Genomic DNA, 17,739 nt, shown 5'->3' on the forward strand with positions numbered 1-17,739 from the left:
GGTTCACTAACCTATTGTGTGTGACAGCCATCATTGCACTGTCTAGCACCGGAATGATTTCTTTGGTGTAAGTCCGTAATTGTGTCTCAATACGTTCTAATTTGGGTCTACTGGCTTTGAGTAGCCATAGCTTCTCAAATTGCTGAACGCCCATGAGTGACTAGCTGGCCCCAGTGTCCAGCTCCATGCATACTGGGATACCGTTCAACAAAACCCTCATCATCATTGCTGGTGTTTTGGTGTATGAACTGTGAATTTCACCACATGGACCCGCTGAACCTCAGCGTCCATCGATTTGCCCCAAAAGTCATCCTGCCTCACAGAACCCTCTTCTGGTCCATCTGCTTCATATATAAGTCTGGTTGCAGGTTTTCTGCACATTCGAGCTAAATGGCCACTGAGATTTCAGTTTCTGCAGACAAACTGTTGGAATCTGCAAAATCTGGCTGAGTGTTTTCCCCCTCACCTCCAGCATAAGTTAAAGTTTCATTGTTGGGAACAAAGGGACTATGGCCAGGAATTCTGCTCTTAAGTACCCTATTAGTGGGTGTCAATGGCCCCATCCCGGGTCGCATTGTCCACTATGATGGCATGAACGTCTGTTCAGCCTGCCATTGTCTCTGTTGAGGTCCTGCTCTGGGGTCTATTGCTGCCTGGTAAATGTCGGACTGCCCCTGCCTGCCTGGCTCTGAGTAGCATTGATGATGTTGATTCCCTGATCTATCGCCGCGTTAGAGGCAGAATTGCGCGCGTAAATCATTTTCGTCTCTTCCTCCCCCGCCATGAAAGTTTGAGCTAAGAACTCTGCCGCTTCCAAGGTCAAGTCCTTCGTCTCAATTAACTTGTGAAAAATTCCCACATGACTTATACCTTCGATAAAGAAATCCCTTAGTATCTACCCGCTACAGGCGTCTGTGAACTTAGAGGCTCGCCAAACGCCGGAGGTCCGCTACAAAGTCCGCTATGCTCTGTCCTTCACGATGTCGGTGGGTGTAGAATCTGTATTGAGCCATGTGTATGCTAAGCTCTTCAAAGGTTTTGTCCGTTGGCTTTTTGGGTAAGTCCTTCATGAGCGCATAAGTCATTGGCCCGCAGCTGGTCAGATGAGCCCGTTGCTTGTCGGCCACTGCATCCCCCAGCCAGTCTTTAGTAACGAAGCTTTGCTGAAGCCTCTCGACCAAATCGTTCCAGTCTTCCCCAACACAGTACTGTTCCTCTGTGCTACCGGTGGCCATTCTCATGGGTCGTGAATTCCCGTTTCTCGTCGCCAATGTAAAGTCCTTACTCTACAGCATGAAACCACACGAGGCACATTCGAGGGACAAGACCACTCTGTGACCTTAACTCTTTATTACAGGACTCCAGAAGTGATGACCCTGCGAGGGACCTCCCTTTATATACCTGTGTGATCAGGTAAGGAGTGTCTCCCACAAGTTCACCCCCTGTGGTCAAGGTGTGCATCTAAGTTGAGTGTATACAGTAATACAGTGGTGTTACATTGTAATTACAAACATGACAGTATTGTTGCCTCCCAAATCTGTGCCCATCTCCCTCGCAACTTGTCGTTTGAATCTCTGAAATCAGGTTTCTGCCCATGATATAGCACTGAAATGGCCATAATTAAAGTCACACGTTACATCCTCTGTGACTGTGACCACAGTGCACTATTCTGCCTCATCCTGGATGACCTCTCTGCAGTCTTTGACATGGACAGACGCACCATCCCCCTGCAATGCCTCTCCTCCATTGTCCAGCAAAATGGGATTGCCCTCGCTCGGTTCCCCTCTTACCTATCCAATCGTAGCCAGAGCATCTCCAGCAATGTCTTCTCTTACTCCCATACCCCTTGTGGGACTTACCTCTGAAGTCCCACAAGGATCTACCCGTGGTCCCCTCCTCCTCCTCCTCCTCATTAACATGCTGTCACTTGGCAACAGAATCCAAAGACACAGGGTCAGCTTCCACATGTATCCTGAGGACACCCAGGTCTACCTTTCCACAACCTCTCGACCCCTCAATTGCCACCCTGCTGGTCCAGTATTCAATCCTGGATGAGCCGCATTTTCCTCCAGTTAATATTGGTAAGACTGAAGCCATCGTCTTCAGCCCGCTTTCAGCTCCATTCCCTTGCCTCTGATTTAATCCCTCCGTCACCTCCGGAGGTGACTATTCCAAAGCTCTCCTAGCCGGCCTCTCATCCTCCACCCTCCATAAATTTCAGCTCATCTAAAACTCTGACCAAATCCTGCTCACCCATCACTCACATGCTTGCTGACCGACATTGGCTCCCGTTTCCCCCCGCCACCTCAATTTAAAATTCTCGTCCTCGTATTCAAGTCCCTCCATAGCCTCACCCCTGCTCATCTATTTCCGTAACCTCATCCATCCCTACAATTCTCCAAGAACTCTGCATTCCTCCAATTTTGGCCCCTTGTGGATCAGCCAATCCCTTTGCCCCACTACTGGTGACCACGTCTCCAGCCCCCGCCTGTAGCCATCTCGGCTCCAAGTTCTGGAACTCTCTCCTGAAACCTCTCACCTCTCGGTGAAAGAGGTAGGTTTTATGTAGGGTCTTCAAAGGTTTTAATTGCCTCTAATATTTATTTTCTTTGGCTCAGTGTCAACTTTTGTCTGATTACGCTTGTGAAACACCTTGGGACATTTCTCTATATTAAAATTGCTATATAAATGCAAGTTGTTGTACTCAAAGATATGTACAGATGAGGCAGCTATTCAGCTGCCCTTCCATAGCCTTTCAGCTGCCCATCATGGCTCCTAATTGTCTCTTAAATGATTCCAGAGTTTTGTATCGACTACCTACCCTATCCAGAAGACTATTCCAGGTAATAATCCTGATGGTGTTGAGGTTGCTGTTTTCCAATTTGTACAGTTGTGGTTTAACTTGAAATAGTGCTCAGGATTAATTTCTTATTTTCCAATTGGGTCCCTTATAGAACTTTGTAATGTTCCCCATCATTTGTTTCCTTTCAAGATCTAAGAGTCCAAATTTTTCCAATCTTTCCAGATAACTCTGTCCTCTGACATTAGGGATCAAACTTGCGACCCTTCTCTGCATCACTTCCAAAGCTTGAAATTTCCCATATTACTTGGTGACCAGAGCTGAACCTAGTATACAAGGTGTCACCTAATTTGATCAACAATTTGCATTTATATAGGGCTTTTAACATAGCAAAACTGTCCCAAGGTGCTTCATAGGAACATTGAGACACAAAATTTAACACCATACAGCTGAGCTTGATGGCGTCAGACTTATACAGGGTACTCGGATATCAGCATTCAGTTTTCTTTGTTAATTGCTGCTCTCCAATGGCTGAATATGATCACTGTTAAGCCTACCATCATTCCCAGATTTATTTCAGTCCCTTCTGAAACTAGTTTGGCACCGTTCAGTAAGTATGTTCCCCTATTTTTCTTCCAATAATCAAGAACTTGTTCATAGATATGCCCACTTACATACTGCCAAGAGCCTACTGTAGTTTCTTAGCTCCTTAGTAGCACTCTGCCATCTCTTCATCCTCTCCCTCCCCTCAATTTAGTATCATTTGCAATTCGACTTACTTTCTCCAATTATTGTACCAATTTCCTATTATCCATTGCTTCCTCTTATTCATCGATTCCTTAGCCACTTCGAAGTTTTACCTAGGATATTAATTATCTTAAGTTTGTGTAGCAGCCTTTCATGTGGACTTTAATTGAAGGTTTTATGGAAGTTAATGTTTAAGAAAGCCCTATGATATATTCCAGGAACACATTCAACCTGAGGGTTAGGCTGATAGAGTTAGATGACGAAAGACCGGAGGAGGTTTGAGTGCAGCATAAACGGCAGCATGGACTGGTTGGGCTGAATGGCCTGTTTCTGTGCTTTATATCCTGTGTAATCCTGTTCATCTACTACAGAAACTATATACCTGTACTGGAATGGTGAAAAGAAATCCGTGGGAAAGCAATTACTGGCCACACCCATCCCTTCAATGACTCTCACAGCACATGAGACAGAAATGCAAAAACAATGAATCTTTACATGAACTGATATGAGAAGAAAAAGGCTAACTAACTCACTGAATTAAGATAAAGATTAAAAAAATGTCCAATTTGAAATGTTGACGGTTTCAATTTAAAATTTCATCATTCAAAATTTCAATTTACATTTGCCAAAAACAAGATGTTTGCTTGCTATTTTGTACAGTCCATGAAATGTGCAGCAGCTAAATCACAACCAAATTCCACATTGCAGAGCAGGTAGGTGCCAAGAGTCAGAACTGGTTTTACAAAAGAAACACTTTTCAACTCTTGCACTAAGAAACCCTAGTATTGCAGCAATAAAGTTACTTGGGTGACAGGAGAACTCTATTATGTTAATATAGCTAAATCTTTAAAAATTAATAGAAATTTGAAATTTTAAACATTTTAATTCTGCTTGTGTACCTTCCCTTCCTCCCCCTTTTCTCTCGTCTCCCTTACTATTATTACAACATTAACTAAAATGCTCTGTCTAACTGAGGTCAAACCCATCATTTAATAATCGCTATGTGGAAAGTACCAGCAGAAAAAGTCTTACATTTCCCCCACCATTTTATTTCTAGCTCATTTCATAAAGAACAGAAGCAGCAATCATGGATATGCATAAACCGATAGACTTAGTGATTATCTTTTTGTGACCCAGGGCAGTAAAATTCATAGCCATACCCACTGAGGTACGAAAGGGGCAAAAGCTCTGCATGGTCTCACACACCTACTGACTGAGATGGGTGGAGTGGGATCAGGTGTAGGTCGGGTTGTAGAGTCAAAGGGGTCAAGTTTCGGCCTGAGTTGCTCCTAATTTTTTGGTGCAACTGGTTTAGAATGGAGTATCTTAGAAATTGCATTTCTTGGCATTTAGTTTGCTCCAGTTCTAGTCAGTTATAACAGTTTCATTTTCAAAAGGGGGCGTGTCCGGCCACTTACGCCCATTTTGAAAGTTTAGGCAGCGAAAACTTACTCCAAACTAACTTAGAATGGAGTAAGTGTAGATTTTTGTATGCTCAGAAAAACCTTGTCTACACTTAGAAAACCAGGCGTAGGTTTACAAATCAGGCGTGGGGGGGGGGGGGGGGGGGGAGAAAGAAAGGGAAGTTTACAAACATGAAACACATCACTTTTACAAATAAAGAGCCATCAATAATAAATGATAAATAAATTAATAAATAAACCAATAAATCATTCCAAAAAAAAACATTTTAAAAAATCAATTAAAAAAAATTACATTTCTACTCACCGACTGCAGCATCGGGAGCCCTCCAACAGCGTGCTGGGACGGCCCCCCCCCCCCCAAGTGTGTGTCTCTGTCTGTCAGTGTCTATGTGTTTCTGACAGTGAGGGGAGGGGGGGGTGGGGGAGGAGGAGGAGAGAGGGAGGGAGGGGGGGAGAGGGAGGGAGAGGAGAGGAGAGGGAGAGGGAGAGGAGAGGGAGAGGGAGAGGGAGGGGGAGAGGAGAGGAGAGGAGAGGGAGGGGGAGAGGGAGAGGGGGAGGGGGAGGGGAGAGAGGGGGAGGGGGAGGGGAGAGAGGGGGAGGGGAGAGAGGGGGAGGGGGAGGGGAGAGAGAGGGTGGGGGAAAGGAGAGAGAGGGAGGGGGAAAGGAGAGAGAGGCCGGGCGGGGAACAGCAAGGGGGGTGGGGGGGTGGAAAAGAGGACAGGGAGGAGGCTGAATGGGCCTGGCCGACGTGAAGAAGCCGGGCCTAAGACTTTGGGCGGGGTCTTCCCCCAGCAAGATGCCGGGCGAGTGGGCCCCGCCAAAGGAAGAGGGAGCGGAGCCAGAGTTTGGGGGGGGGGGGGGGGGGGAGGGCAGCGGGCAGCGGAGCAGGAGCTGTGGGGGGGGGTGGGGGGAGAGCGGGCAGTCGAGCGGGAGCTGGGGGGGGAGCGGGCAGCAGAGCGGGAGCTGGCGGGGAGGAGCAGGCAGCGGAGCGGGAGCTGGAGCAGATTGGACAGCGGAGCGGGAGCTGGGGGGGTTGGGCAGCGGAGCGGGAGCTGGGGGGGTTGGGGGGGGGGGCTCGGGCAGCGGAGCAGGAGTTGAGGGTCGGGTGAGAGAGTGTGAGCTGAACAGGGGAGGAAGCTGGAGCCCACAGCCAGAGCAGGAGCTGAAGGGGAGGGTGGTGCAGCCTGATCTTCGCCGCCCCAGTGAGCCCATTCGGCCAAGGTTAGGGGCGGCATGCTTCGGGCCCCTCCTATACAGTGTCGGGCACCTGGAGCTACTGCACATGCGCGCCCACTGTAGCGCGCATGTGCAGAAGTCCCGGCACTGTTTTCAGTGCAGGGACCTGGCTCCGCCTCCCACAGCTCGTTCTGCGCTGCGCCGAGGGCCTGGATTGACCTGCGAGAGTGGAGAATAACGAGGTAAGTTTATCGGCGCGGTTTTGAGCGCGGAAATCAGGCGTGGCTCGCGGGGCTGCGCCGTTCTAGGCGCAGCTCGAAACTTGATTCCACAGAGAGCACCAATTGTAATGAATGACAGTTACACACAAACACACAAGCAACTACAGGCATAAAGCTGTGAAGATCTGTAACTATTCCATTGCAATGCACACATACTGGTGCCATTGAATGACATACTGAAAATACTCAACTACAAGTCCCTAAATAAGGAATACAGAACATGACAAGTGGAACTGAATAATTCACAAATTGCAAGTGAGTCCTGGCACAAGTATAATAAACTATTATTTTTATTAGTTCATGGGATGTGGGTGTCACGTGCAAGGCCAGCATTTATTGCCCATCCCTAATTGCCTTTGAGGTGGTGGTGGTGAGCTGCTGCAGTCCGTGTGGTGAACGTACCCCTACAGTGGTAGATGGTGGAAAGACTTTAGGGCATCAGGAGGTGAGACATTCGCTGCAGAATACCCAGCCTCTGACCTGCTCTTGTTGCCACAGTATTTATGTGGCTGGTCCAGTTGAGTTTCAATGTCCATCCCCAGGATGTTGATGGTAATGCCGTTGAATGTCAATGGGTGGTGGTTAGACTCTTGCTTGTTGGAGATAGTCATTGCCTGGGACTTGTGTGGCACGAATGTTACTTGCCACTTATCAGCCCAAGCCTGAATGTTGTTCAGGTTTGCTGCATGCGGGCATGGACTGGTTCATTATCTGAGGAGTTGCGAATGGCACTGAACACTGTGCAGTCATCAGCGAACGTCCCCATTTCTGACCTTATGATGGAGGGAAGGTCATTGATGAAACAGCTGAAGATGGTTGAGCCTAGGACACTACCCTGAGGATAGGGAGGGGCCAGGCCACGCAGGGAATTGAAGACGTGGATGAGAATTCTGAAATCGAGGCGTTGCTGGATCTATCCCGACCTGCGTGAGAACACCAGCGGCAGGTCAGGGCCATAAAAGGAACGGAGGTGTGGCGCCTGGGAGGAGCATGGAGGCATACCACTACAAGGAGCAGCGCGAGCTGCGACGGCAGCAAAGAGTGACGTCATCAAGGTCCAGGTCGGTGATTGGAGCGTGGGCAAATACAGCAGGAGTGGCGAGAGACTGTGGAGGGACGTGATCGGGGTCCAGGAGAGGCTTGAGTTCGGGGCCAGGGGCCCAGGGGCAGCACAGGTCAGCCCACACTGCAATGTGTGTGAGCACTAGGTCCGTGCAGCAGAGCTGGTCTCCAGTCATCGTGGATAACCCTCGTCACTGGACCAAGACCTAGCTCTGTTAAGCCCGTGTGGTGGCCGATGTGCAACGGCCACCCCACGTTAAAAGAATCCACGCACAGACATCTTCCACCCTTCAGGATGTAGTTCAGGACCTGGAATATTAGGTCCTTCATTGAAACACCTGTGAACTCATCCCTTTTCAATGTGGAAGCAAGTCATCCTCGTTTCAAGGGACTGCCTATGATGATGATGACCCTGAGGAATTCCTTCAGTGCTGTCCTAGGGCTGTGATGACTGACCTCCAACCACCAAAACCATTTCCCTTTGTGCTAGGTGTGACTCCAGCCAGTGGCGAATTTTCCCCAATTCCCATTTGAGTTCAATTTTACTAGGGCTCCTTGATGCCACATTCGGTCAAACAAATGCTGCCTTGATGTCAAGGGCAGTCACTCTCACCTCACCTCTGGAATTCAGCTATTTTGTCCATGTTTTGTCATGTAATGAAGTCTGGAGCCAAACTGGGCATTGGTGAGCAGGTTATTGGTGAGTAAGTGCCACTTGATAGCACTGTCGACGACCTCTTCTATCACTTTGCTGATGATTGAGAGTAGACTGATGTGGCGGTAATTGGCCGGATTGGATTTGTCCTGCTTTTTGTGGACATGATATACTTGAGCAGTTTTCCACATTGTCAGATAGATGCCGGTGTTGTAGCTGGACTGGAACAGCTTGGTTAGAGGTGCGGCTAGTTCTGGAGTACAAGTCTTCAGCACGACAGCTGGGATGTGGTTGGGGCCCATAGCCTTAGCTGTATCCAATGCGCTTAACCATTTCTTGATATCACGTGGAGTGAATCAAATTGGCTGAAGACTGGCTTCTGTGATGGTGGGGACCTCAGGAGGAGGCCAAGATGGATCATCCACTCGGCACTTCTGGCTGAAGATAGTTGCAAATGTGTAAGTCTTGTCTTTTGCATTCGTGCTGGGCTCCATAAATAAACTTCATCATGTTTATTCAAATATAAAATAGAATTCAATGACATATTAACATCACATGCCTTTCTGTAAAGTGGCTTTCACCTCACTCCAGAAGAGGGCCCTCCATCTTAAAATCCCATAGCTGAGGATTAACATCAGAAATATGAGCTCCAACAGCTACATATTTAATAATCTTACACAGAAGTGGTATAGTTCACCCCCGAGCTCAACATTACAAGAATGTGAATGCTATTAGTGCTGATAGATGGTGTCAGCGTTAATAGCTGGTAAGAGAGACCGTAACTACCACTTCCTTCCTGAGCTGTCGTTTTAAAAATATATTTACATTTACAGCTTGTGATACTCGCAACTGTTATAGTGATGGCGTTTATGTATTTTCTAGTTGGACAAAGTTCTGGCTATATTAGAAACTGCGCTATAGTTACTGTGGTTCTGTACCTTAGACAGAAGGTGATAAACAGACTGCAGTAAATTGAATCAAAGATCAGTGGTGCATGGGAGTATTTTATCAGGAGGGGAGTGTTATGGAGGCCATTATATATAGAAATTGCAGTACATGTTGTGGCAATGGACGTGGTGGTGGTGAATCAATCAGCAAAAAAAACTTACATCATAGCAGCAGAGGTCACAGTAAAGTTGAATGTTTTACAGTGAGGCTAAATACAATGCATTCCATCTGTTAATAGGCTACAATTTGAGTTTGCAGCTGAGATGAATATTGGGGAATTGATCATCATCAAAACTGTGAAATAATAGGGTATTCAACTGCGTTCATTAATATTTTACAAATAGTGATTTCATTTTTCTTCTAACTGCGTTCCAAACATGATAACAGCTAGAGTACAGTTCTACAGGTGGTGGCTTCTCAGCTATGTTCACCACAGGTTTTGTTTTAACTTATTGGTTGCTCAACTGAATAGGACATCACAATTGAACCGGATTCAGTCCTAGCCAAATGTTCACGCATGCACTTCAAGCTGGGGTAATTTGTGATGAAGAGCATCTTGATTGCTGTCCCAACTGAGATCATATTACCCAACTGAGCGTGCAGATTGAACCTGGGACTTGCCTCCACTGCATGGGTTAATAATACACCAGCTACTGTACTTACCATTATGCCATCAGAGGGAAAACCCTAAGTTAGTAAATCTAAAAATTCAAGATCAGCAGCTATACTTGCGATATCAAATAAAGAATTGAATTTTGTTCCTTGTATTGCAACTAGTTAATAATAAATTGCTGCTTTCTAGCTATACATCTGCATGCTGAATTCCATGTTTCCAATCTCAGGAGATACAGCATTTTCACGCAAGGCTTTGGGGGTGTAAATAAAACCCTGAAGCGCTCTCCAAATCTACGAGGGGAAAGAGTGCAGTAATTGTGTTGGAGGAGATGATCTTACCGAAAATATTTTAAGAAGTATACAAAGTGGCCAACAAACTTTTTAAAAAAAAAGCCCCTATTTAAAAAAGGAGGCAGACAAAAAGCAGGTAACTATAGATCAGTTAGCCTAACATCCATCATTGGGAAAATGCTGGAGTCCATTATTAAAGAAGCAGTAGCGGGACATTTGGAAAAGCATAATTCAATCAAGCAGTCAGCATGGTTTTATGAAAGGGAAATCATGTTTGACAAATTTGCTGGAGTTCTTTGAGGATATAACGAGCAGGGTGGATAAGGGGGAACCAGTGGATGTGGTGTATTTGGAGGCATTCGATAAGGTGCCACATAAAAGGTTACTGCACAAGATAAAAGTTCACAGGGTTAGGAGTAATATACTAACGTGGATAGAGGATTGGCTAATTAACAGAAAACAGAGAGTCGGGATAAATGGGTAATTTTCCGGTTGGCAAACAGTAACTAGTGGGGTGCCACAGGGATCGGTGCTGGGTCCTCAACTATTTACAATCTATATTAATGACTTGGATGAAGGGACCGAGTGTAATATAGCCAAGTTTGCTGATGATACAAAGATGGGTGGGAAAGCAAATTGTGAGGAGAACACAAAAAATCTGCAAAGGGATATAGACAGGCTAAGTGAGTGGGCAAAAATTTGGCAGATGTAGTTTCATGTGGGAAAATGTGAGGTTATCCACTTTGGCAGAAAAAATAGAAAAGCAAATTATAATTTAGATGGAGAAAAATTGCAAAGTGCTGCAGTACAGAGGGACCTGGAGGTCCTTGTGCATGAAACACAACAAGTTAGCATGCAGGTACAGCAAGTAATCAGGAAGACAAATGGAATGTTGGCCTTTATTGCAAGGGGGGATAGAGTATAAAAGCCAGAGAAGTCCTGCTACAACTGTACAGGGTATTGGTGAGGCCACATCGAGAGTACTGCATATATCTTTAGTCTCCATATTTAAGGAAAGATATACTTGCATTGGAGGTTATTCAGAGAAGGTTCACTAGGTTGATTCCGGAGATGAGAGGGTTGACTTATGAAGATAGGTTGAGTAGGTTGGGCCTATACTCTTTGGAGTTCAGAAGAGAGGTGATCTTATTGAAACATACAAGATAATGAGGGGGCTCGACAAGGTGCATGCAGAGAGGATATTTCCACTCATAGGGGAAACTAAAACTAGGGGACAGTCTCAGAATGAGGGGCTGCCCATTTAAAACTGAGATGAGGAGGAATTTCTTCTCTGAGGGTTGTAAATCTGTGGAATTCTCTGCCCCAGAGAGCTGTGGAGATGGAGACATTGAATATATTTAAGTGGAGATACATTTTTGAGCGATAAGGGAATAAAGGGTTATGGGGAGCAGACAGGGAAGTGGAGCTGAGTCCATGATCAGATCAACCATGATCTTATTAAATAGCAGAAGCAGGCTCGAGGGGCCAAATGATCTACTCCTGCTCCTATTTCTTATGTTCTTATGTTCTTGTACTGCTGTTTCATCCCCCTCAACAAAGTTAAATGTCTCAGCATGTACTGAGCAACACACTGAGTACTTAAAACATTTACATTCTCTCCAACCTCCAGAGATGCACATAAACCTTCTCTCAACAAAAATAGAACATCGTACTTCTTGTTATACAGGTTGAGCATCCGAAATACGGAATGTTCCAGAATCTGGACACCGGGCCGATCCGTGGCAGGGTCGTCCGGTATCCGGAAAATGTTCTGAAATCTGAACATTTTTTTTAAACCGATTACCACTGCCAAGGGGAAAAACACCCCTCAAAAATTCCAAAAAACAACATTTCACAAAACATTCACAAACCCTTACCTACTAAATCGCTTAAAAAGAATAAAAAAATAAAAACTTTAACTTGTCTTTTTTGCAGGTCTTCAAATCTGCAAGTTTTTCCCGGCCACCGCCCCTCCGACACCCCCCCTCCGACACCCCCCCACCACCCCCCTTACCTTGGCCCAGGCATTTCCAGATTCGGGACGTTGGAAAAACGTTCCGAAATCCGGAAATACCCAAAATCTGGAGCGGCCTCGGTCCTGAGGCTTCCGGATTTTCGACGCTCAACTTGTACTCTGTTGCAGTATCTGGAGCACCTGGGCCACTATTATTTTTAATCTTCAACAACCCAACAAGGGCTCGGATGGTTCAGTTTGTAAAACCAAATTTAGCCAGGCCACAGAGACCATTACATCGCATGTTTGATTTCCCCATGTGTATTTGGAGTATTGGGCACAGCTCTGGTCTATTATAAAAAGGATATAGAGACACTGGGGTAGGTACAAAGAAGAGTTACAAGGAAGATACCAGAACTGAGAGGTTATACCGATCAAGAAAGATTCAACAGGTTGCGGCTCTTTTCTCTAGAAAAGAGAAGGCCAAGAGGTGGCTTGATAGATGTCTTTAAGATTATGAAAGGGTTTGATGGGGTAGATGCAGAGAAGACATTTCTACTTGTGGAAAAGACCAGAACTAGAGGCCACAAATATAAGATAGTCACTAATAAATCCAAAACAAAATTCAGGAGAAATCTCTTTACCAGAGAGTGGTTACAATGTGAAACTCAGTACAAGAAGTAGTTGAGGCGCGTAGCATAGATGCATTTAAGGGGAAGTGAGATAAACACTAAGGGAGAGAGGAATAGAAGGATAGGTTGATAACGTTAGATGAAGTAGGTGGGAGGAGGCTCATATGGAGCAATAAACACCAGCATGGACCAGCTGGGCTGAATGGCCTGTTTCTGTGCTGTACATTTCATGTAATTCTATGTATTGAGTTAGCAGTGTGGCATTTAAGATACTACAATTGGTCTCAAAGTCCCTGGTCTGCAAAGAGGAGTTAAAAAGTATCCAGGGTTTCTGCTCCTGATCAGCATCCAATAACCCTGGCTAGAAAGTTTACTTGTGTCAGGCAAAGACTGGCTTGGGCTCAAATGCAATGCAGCCCACCATCCCAGTAATGGAGCCATCATAGAGTCAAGATCTCCAGAAAAGACGACAATTGGCAAAAAAAGAAAGAGTAAATGGAAAAAAACAACATACATTAAAGCTACTTTACTCTCTCCTTCCAACAGACCACACCCAATTTCCACTGCCGTAGGCCTTCTACTTCAAGAGAAAAAACTAAGTTATTATAATGAAGTGCAGTTATGTTATTATAGGTAAATTCAGTAAGCACAGCAAAATCCAACAAGCAGTAGAGATGGATCATTAGTTAATTTTCTTCTGGTGGTACTGGTTGAGGGGGCACCAGGAAAGCTCCAGACTTTTTTTTAAACATAGTGCCATGAGATTTTTTAAACATTCATCTAAACACATAAACATGGTTATGGTATAATGTCTGCTCTGATGTCGCATCACTGACTCGGTATTGTACTGGGCTGTGAGCTTGGATTTGGCTCTCAAATCCTAGATGGGATTTCAACCAACAATTTTCTTACCCAAGGTGAGAAAGCTACTACTGAGTCAACTTGAAACCTAATCTCTTGACAGAGGTGAATAAGCATCGGGAAAGCTTTCAAAAATAAAGAGAATTCTACAGAAATTCTTTCTGAACGCAATAGGTAATGGAGTAAAACCTCCTGTATATAAACAAACCTTGACTGATTACATTAGACAGGTGATGTGTTCAGAGAGTTAAATATTTATTTTTATTAAACAAATAGCAATTACTATGTCACACATTAATGAGATGACCACTGGCTATTAAAGATTCTCCCACTATCTTCTCCCATATCACAGGAACTCCTACGACAATCATGCACAGTCCCCTCTGACAAGCTCTTTCCCCAACCACCCCCAAAACCAATATTCATAGAATCATAGCATGGTTACAGCCCAGAAAGAGTCCATTCGGCCAGTCGAGCCCGTACCGGCTCTCTGCAAGAGCACTTCAGCTCGTCCCACTCCCCTGCCTTTTCTCCATAGCCCTGCAATTTTTTTCCTTCAGGTACTTACCTATCCAATACCTTTTGAAAGCAACAATTGAATCTGCCTCCATCACTCTTTCAGCCAGTGCATTCCACCACCCTTTCAGCCAGTGGATTCCAGATCCTAGCCACTCACTGCGTTTTCCTCTATCTGCTCTGTCTAGATTCCTCATGATTTTGAACACCTCTATCAAGTCTCCTCTCAACCTTCCCTGCTCTAAGGAGAACAACTATAGCTTCTCCAATCTATCCACGTAACTGAAGTCCCTCATCCCTGGAACAATTCTTGCAAATCTTTTCCGCAACGAGTCCTTCACATCCTTCCTAAAATGCGGAGCCCAGAATTGGACACAATATTCCAGTTGAGGCCAAACCATTTTTTATAAAGGTTCATCATAACTTCCTTGCTTTTGTACTCTATGTCTCCATTTATGAAGCCCAGGATGCCGTATGCTTTTTTAACCGCTTTCTCAACTGCCCTTCAACGATTTGTGCACATATAACCTGTTTATACACCCCCTTTAGTTTATATTGCCTCTCCTCATTCCTCCTACCAAAATGTATCCCTTTGCACTTTTCTGTGTTAAATTGCATCTGCCATGTGTCCGCCCATTCCACCAGCCTGTCGATGTCCTCTTGAAGTCTATCACTATTCTCCTCACTGTTCACTATACTTCCAAGTTTTGTGTCAGCTGCAAATTTTGAAATTGTGCCCTATACTCCCAAGTCTAAGTCATTAAAATATATCGAGAAAAGCAGTGGTCCTAGTACCGACCCTTGGGGAACACCACTGAATACCTTCCTCCTGTCTGAAAAACTGGAGGAAGGTATACCACTACTCTCTGTTTCCTGTCACTTACCCAATTTCTGATCCATGCTGCCACGGTCCCTTTTATTCCATGGGCTTCAACTTTGCTGGCAAGTCTATTATGTGGCATTTTATCAAACTCCTTTGGGAGGTCCATGTACACCACATCAACCCCATTGCCCTCATCAACCCTCTCTGATATCTCATTAAAAAATTCAATCAAGTTAGTTAAACACGATTTGTCTTTAACAAATCTGTACCGGCTTTCCTTAATTTATCCATACTTGTCCAAGTGACTGTTATTTTTGTCCCGGATTATCGTTTCTAAAAGCTTCCCACTACTGAGGTTAAACTGACTGGCCTGTAGTTGCTGGGTTTATCCTTGCACCCTTTTTTGAACAAGGGTGTAACATTTGCAATTCTCCAGTCCTCTGGCACTAGCCCCGTATCCAAGGAGGATTGGAAGATTATGGCTAGTACCTTCACAATTTCTACCTTTATTTTCCTCAGCAACCTAGGATACATCCCATCCGGTCCTGCTGACATATCTATTTGAAGTACAGCCACCTTTCTAGTACCTCTTCATCGATTTTTATCCCATCCAGTATCGCAACTACCATTTCTTTCACTATGACTTTGGCAACATCTTCTTCCTTGGTACTCACTTAGTACGTCAGCATGCTAGGTCTCCATTTTGGTCCCTAATCAGCTCCACCACTCCTCCACTTACTACCCATTTACTATTTATATGTCTATGGAAGACTTTTGGATTCCCTTTTATGTTAGCTGCCAATCTATTCTCATACTCTCTCTTTGTCCCTCTTATTTCCTTTTTCACGTCCTCTCTGAACTTTCTATATTCAGCCTGGTTCTCACTTGTATTCTCAACCTGACATCTGTCATATGCCCCCCTTTTCTGCTTCATCTTGCTCTCTATCTCTTTTGTCATCCAGGGAGCTCTGGCTTTGGTTGCCCTACCGTTCCTCCTTGAGGGATTGTACCTCGACTGTACCAGAACCATCTCCTCTTTAAAGGAAGGCCATTGTTCAATTACAGTTTTGCCTACCAATCTTTGATTCCAATTTACCTGGGCCAGATCCATTCTCAACCCATTGAAATTGGCTTTCCTCCAATTAAATATTTTTACTCTAGATTGCTCCTTGTCCTTTTCATAGCGAGTCTAAACCTTATGATACTGTGATCACTGTTCCCTATATGTTCCCCTACTGACACTTGCTTTACTTGACCCACTCATTCCCCAGAACCAGCAATCCCTCCTTCCTCGTTGGCCGGAAACGTACTGATCAAGAAAGTTCTCCTGAACACACTTCAGAAATTCTTCCCCCTCTGCCCTTTATACTATTACTATCCCAGTTTATATTAGGATAGTTAAAGTACCCCATTACTACTACTCTATAGTTCTTGCACTTCTCTGTAATTTCCTTGCACATTTGCTCCTCTATATTTTTCCCACTAGTTAGCGGCCTATAGAATACACTTAGTAGTGTAATGGGACCTGTACTGTTTCTCAATTCTAACTAAATAGATTCTGCCCATGACCCCTCCAGGAAATCCACTCTCCTTAATCAATACTGCCACCCTACCTCCTTTCTTTTCTTCCCTATCTTTCCTGAACACCTTATATCCAGGAATATTTAATACCTAATCTTGCCTTTTTTTGAGCCAGGTTTCTGTTAATACCACGACATAATATTTGTCTATTTAGGCCTGCAGCTCACCAACTTTATTTATCACACTTTGTGCATTCACACACATGCACTGTAAACTCAACTTAGACCTTCTTGTGTTCTCCCCATGTCTGATCCCACCTAACACCGTACTATTTCTTACTCTAGTGCTATCGGTCACTCCCAATCCTTTGGGCACCTTGTTTCTCCTTTCTAGTGCTACATCGTGGTGCCCATCCCAGCCAAATTAGTTTAAACCCTTCCCAACAGCACTAGCAATCCACCGCCGACCCTGGCCCCCCCCTCCCCCCCCCCCCCCCCCCGTGAAGACATTGATCCCAGCTCTGTTAAGGGGCAACCCATCCGGCCTGTACAGGGCCCAGCTCCACCAGAACTGGTCCCAATGTCCCAGGAATCTAAAACCCTCCCTTCCTGCACCAACGCTCCAGCCATGCATTCATTTGTTCTATCCTCCTATTTCTATACTCACTAGCTCATGACACCAGCAGTAATCCGGAGATTACTACCTTTAAGGTCCTGCTTTTTAATCTCTTTCCTAGCTCCCTAAAATCTGCCTGCAAGACCTCATCCCTCTTTCTACCTATGTTGTTGATATATCATGTTCTGTATGCCAATTGGGTGGTTCAGTTCCCTCTCCAAAATTGATCAAGTATCACAGATTCCCTTTTCTCTAAACTCACCTGCAATTAACTAAAATCTATTGAGACTATGTGCCGTGGTATTTTTAGCCACAACACTGAACAGCAACTGTAGTGCATCATGGAACCCCAACAAGTTCCGGCAGCTACAATGCAGCTTATTTTAACATTGAAGCTTCAGGGTCAGCTGCCACTGAAAGCTCAAAGCATGCAATGTTACGTGACTTCCTACTATGTCCCTTGAACAGCAATCTCACTACCCTGTACTTCACTAAACACAATACAACTAGTATGCCTACCACCACACATTGTGACCAGTACTACTCCTCCTCAAAGCAAGCATCACTACTCTCCCTGTAACATGGTTGTTTTCACATTTCTGAACCATAGCCCAAAAAAACACAATTTTTGTAGAAATGGCTGCTTAAAAGGGACATTACTTTAGATACAAACACAAAACATTTTTTTCTAATATCTTTGCATGCAATCTAAGCAGCAGCAATATACTAACACACAAGTACCTGAACACAGTTTGATGGGTCCAAGTTGCTGATTTCAGGTTGGCATTTTTTGCGTCGATTAATTGAGAAAATCTTGC

General features: G+C 44.9%; 1 protein-coding gene across 5 annotated transcripts in view; it reads right to left on the bottom strand.

Moving 5' to 3' along the window:
- Nucleotides 1-17,739, bottom strand: part of LOC139279790 (ribosomal protein S6 kinase alpha-1-like) — a 182,381-nt gene that overhangs the window by 48,562 nt on the left and 116,080 nt on the right. The window lies entirely within an intron of this gene.

Source organism: Pristiophorus japonicus, chromosome 14, assembly GCF_044704955.1.
Source record: "Pristiophorus japonicus isolate sPriJap1 chromosome 14, sPriJap1.hap1, whole genome shotgun sequence".
NCBI lineage: Eukaryota > Metazoa > Chordata > Chondrichthyes > Pristiophoridae > Pristiophorus > Pristiophorus japonicus.